The 4,265-nt window shown below is 39.7% G+C and overlaps 1 pseudogene; it reads left to right on the forward strand.

The window, feature by feature from the left end:
* Positions 1–429: 429 nt before the first annotated feature.
* On the forward strand, positions 430–4,013 carry LOC119508807 (annotated as a pseudogene).
* The last annotated feature ends 252 nt before the right edge of the window (positions 4,014–4,265 follow it).

Consider the following 4,265-nt stretch of genomic DNA (forward strand, 5'->3'; position numbering starts at 1 on the left):
TTGATTGTGATAGTGAATGCATACCTATGTGATTATACCAACAGCCATTGATTGTACATTTAGGATGGATTGTATGGTGTGTGAATAAAATTGTTTTAAAAAAAATAGCACAAAGTAGAAAGTGTTATATCAAATAGAGTGCTATGGGAATCCAAAAGCAAAAGTTAGTTTAGTATTTCCAGCTGAAAGAATCAATAAGATGGTGTGATATTTAGGATTATTATTCTGTAATAATAAATTCCCCTACCCTTCCACCATACATTATTTATTATATTAATGTATAAGAAAATATACCATTACTTTATCAAAGTTGGGCTTGGCCATGGGAATTGCTTTGGCCAACATAATGTAAGCAGATGTGACTAGCAGAGGCTTTAAGTGTGCTTGCTTTTACACTTGTGCAGTCATCAGGTAGTCATGAGACCCAGAATGACGAGAGGCTCATGGAACAGCTCTGAACCAATGCAAACCCTGAAGACAAGCCCAGAGGACCCAGAGCCTGGAAGGGAGCTGCCGAGGCAAGCCCAGCTTCCATCAGCCACACCTCCATCAGCCTGCGGTCACTTGAGCCTGAGAACACATCTGCTGTTGTAAGCCACTGTTCTAGTTTGCTAATGCTGTGGAATGCAAAACACCAGAGATGGATTAGCTTTTATAAAAAGGGGGTTTATTTGGCTACACAGTTACAGTCTTAAGGCCATAAAGTGTCCAAGGTAACACATCAGTAATCAGGTACCTTCACTGGAGGATGGCCAGTGGTGTCCGGAAAACCTCTGTTAGCTGGGAAGGCACGTGGCTGGTGTCTGCTCCAAAGTTCTGGTTTCAAAATGGCTTCCTCCCAGGACATTCCTCTCTAGCAAGCTTGCTCCTCTTCAAAACGTCACTCACAGCTGCACTGAGTTCCTTCTCTTTGAGTCAGCTCATTTACATGGCTCCACTGATCAAGGCCCACCCTGAATGGGTGGGGCCATGCCTCCATGGGAATATCTCATCAGAGTCATCACCCACAGGTGGGTGGGGCACATTCCAAGCAAATCTAATCAGCACCAAAATGTCTGCCCCACAAGACTGCATCAAAGATAATGGCATTTGGGGGACACAATACATTCAAACTGGCACAGCCACTAAGATAGTAAATCTGTTAGCTATGCAGCATTACTGTGGCAAGGGCTGACTGATGATGGCTTCTGAGCTGGACATGAAGGATATATTCAACTTAAATATGAGAGAAGAAGAGAAAGGGCTTCCCAGGCTGAAGAACCATGTGAGTAAAGACATCTCATTAACCACTCATCAAGGTCCATCCTCCTTTCTTTGTAATATTTCTGTGTCTAGTGCTTTCCTTTCATTCTGACTGCTTTGACCCCAGTTAAATTCATCTTTGCATCACACTGACCACTCTTAGAGTCTCCCTCACTTAGTCTCTATAAACTACCCTTACATAAAAGCCAAACTATTGGTCTTGAAGAAACTGGTCATGTAAATTTCCTCTTGAGAATCCTTCAACATGTCCTCATACAGATGGAAATGTAAATATCTATTGATACCTACTAAATTCCTGTATTATTACCAGATGTGGGCAACAAAAAGCCAAGGCAGAGGTGGTCCCTGACCCAACGGAATCTAAGGGCGCCTGGAAGAGAGGGACAAGCCGGTGACCTGTTACACAATGAGACGAACACCATGACAGGAATGTGCACAGATGGAGGACAGACCTTTGGAGCTGGGAAAAAAAACATCTTCTCAGAAGAGATGATGCTTATATTGAAGTGTTTTGTTTTGCTTTAATGAGTAGAAATTAACTCCACCAAGATGATCTACAGGGTTTAGGTAAGACTAGCAGGGCCATTCAAGACAGAGTAAACAGTATGCATGACAACACCTATCGTGCCACAGTACAAAGGTACATGGTTAGAATCAAAGATACCTGTGGGCAGGAAAGGAGGAGGCAGCCAGTTCACGAAGCGTGAGACTTCCTGAAATATCCACGCCCTGTGCTGATGCTGTCGTCATCGTGTACTAAATTAAGGCTCAGGACTGTAACAAAGGTTCTAGGAATTTCCACAATTAAGTGCCATCTTCACATCAAGAAGAGCAAAGCAAGTAGGGGAAGCAATCCCCAAATATGAACCAAAGGGGGGTCTCCATGCCAGTTCTACTTGTCCTGGCCTGGTTCTCTAGCCCACTGACCAGGCCACACACCCTCTTTGAAATCCAATCCCCTCCACAGTAAAGAGCGCATTTTGTCATCATGATCAAACGATATGTATAAGAGCACTTCACCATCTGGAAATTACCATGTAAATTCTAAGCATTATTACTACATGGAAGAGATAGTATATTTTGTACAATGCCAATCCCAATTTATCAGAGGAAATCACTGGCTTCCCTATTACTCCTTTAGTGTAGCTTCATAAATGAATGACAGTATCTTCTAAGCTCACCGTAGTTCAAAGCTGAATTCAGAAAGGTACCCAATAGCCCAGAGCTACATATGTCACAAGAGACATTACACAAAAAAAGCGAAAAAAGTTTAGAAATAAAGTTCTCCATAGTTTTAAGTAAATTATAAACCACATGATCGCTTATAGAGAGAAAAAAAAAAAAGCCCAAACAAGAGAATATAAAACAGTCAAGGGTGATAAAAAGTGAACAGACAGAACTCCAGAAAGAAACAGAAAGGAAAACTAGGAATGTTACAAAGACAGAAGCCACAACAGAAGCAAAAGGAAATAGAATAAATGTAATTAAACAGAGTCAACACTGAAAAGAAGTTTGAGAAAATCACACACAACAAAATGGAAAAGAACTGAGAATTAAAAACTGATTTTATAGAAGATAAGAGCTATGAAGGACAAATAAAATATATCTAATATATGCATGAGAATCCAAACACAATTAATTGAGCAAATCAAACAGACCACAATTTAACAATATAAAGAAAAAAGTCACTCCTGAAATTTAACTTTACAATCAAAAAGGCACACTCATGTCATTATTAAAGTTTTCATAAAACATTATTAAAGTTTTCCTGGTAAATAAATTTTTAAAATGATACACCATATCCTACCAAAAAATAAAGAAAAGACAAAGAAAGTGATAAGGTGATACACAAAGAAGACTCCCCAAAATAAGCTGTTAATAAACCTCCATGACAAAGAAGGATCATATGAGTATTCAAGGAAAAAAAAAATCTACTCACATACAAGGTGGAAAGTTCAGGTTGAGCTCATTCTCCACAGTAGCACACAGTAACAGAGATGAGTGTGATATCTACAAAGTTAAGTGAGAGCCAAAAGCTTCACGCCCTTCCAAGTTGCCCTTTTAGTATGAAGGTAATAAAAAGACATTCTCAGAGAGCTGGACCAGGGCGGCCAGCTGGGCTCAGAGCAGAGCCGGTGAGGATGACCACCTTAACCTCCTCACCATAGAAGACAGTGGGGGGCGGGCAACCCTAGTCTGTTCTTGGGGTTCACAGATGCTACTTTGGATCCAGAATGTTCCACAACAATAGGTGTTGATTTTAAGGTGAAAACAATTTCAGGGCATAGAAATAAGGCTAAACTTGCAATATTTGATACCACTGGTCAAGAGAGGTTCAGAACATTAACTACCAGCTATTATAGAGGTGCACAGGGTATAATATTAGTTTATGATATCACAAGAAGAGACACTTTTCTTAAACTGGATAACTGGTTAAACTAATTGGAAACATACTGCACAAGAAATGACATAGTAAAAATGCTAGTTTGAAATAAAATTGATAAGGAAAATCGTGAACCTGATAGAAACCAGGGCCTAACATTTGCATGGAAGCATTCCACTGTTATCCACAGAGGTAAGTGCAAAAACCTGTGATGGCATCAATGTGCCTTTGAGGAACTTGTTAAAGAGAACATGCAGACCCCTGGAATGTGGGAAAGTGAGAACCAAACAAAATAAAAAAGTAAAACTATCAACACAGGGAAGAAGGCCCAGGAGGAGCCTGTGGTAGTGACTGTTCTATGTTATAATCTCTGGGAAATTCCATCTTTTGCATAATTGATCAGATAGTGACATCTTTATGTATATAAATTCTAACAGCAATTTTAGGGACCTTGCAGTTTGCAGTTATTTGTTTTGTATCATGGCAGTAAATATTTGCAAGAAATCCCACTTACCAGTTTTCCCAGGTAAAACATTATGGTAAGCACATACAATCTGCAGTCTTCTACATAACATAAAATAGGTGTACCTTTATAGGTACATTTGACTTTATGAATTAC

Source organism: Choloepus didactylus, chromosome 14, assembly GCF_015220235.1.
Source record: "Choloepus didactylus isolate mChoDid1 chromosome 14, mChoDid1.pri, whole genome shotgun sequence".
In the NCBI taxonomy this organism is placed as follows: Eukaryota; Metazoa; Chordata; class Mammalia; order Pilosa; family Megalonychidae; genus Choloepus; species Choloepus didactylus.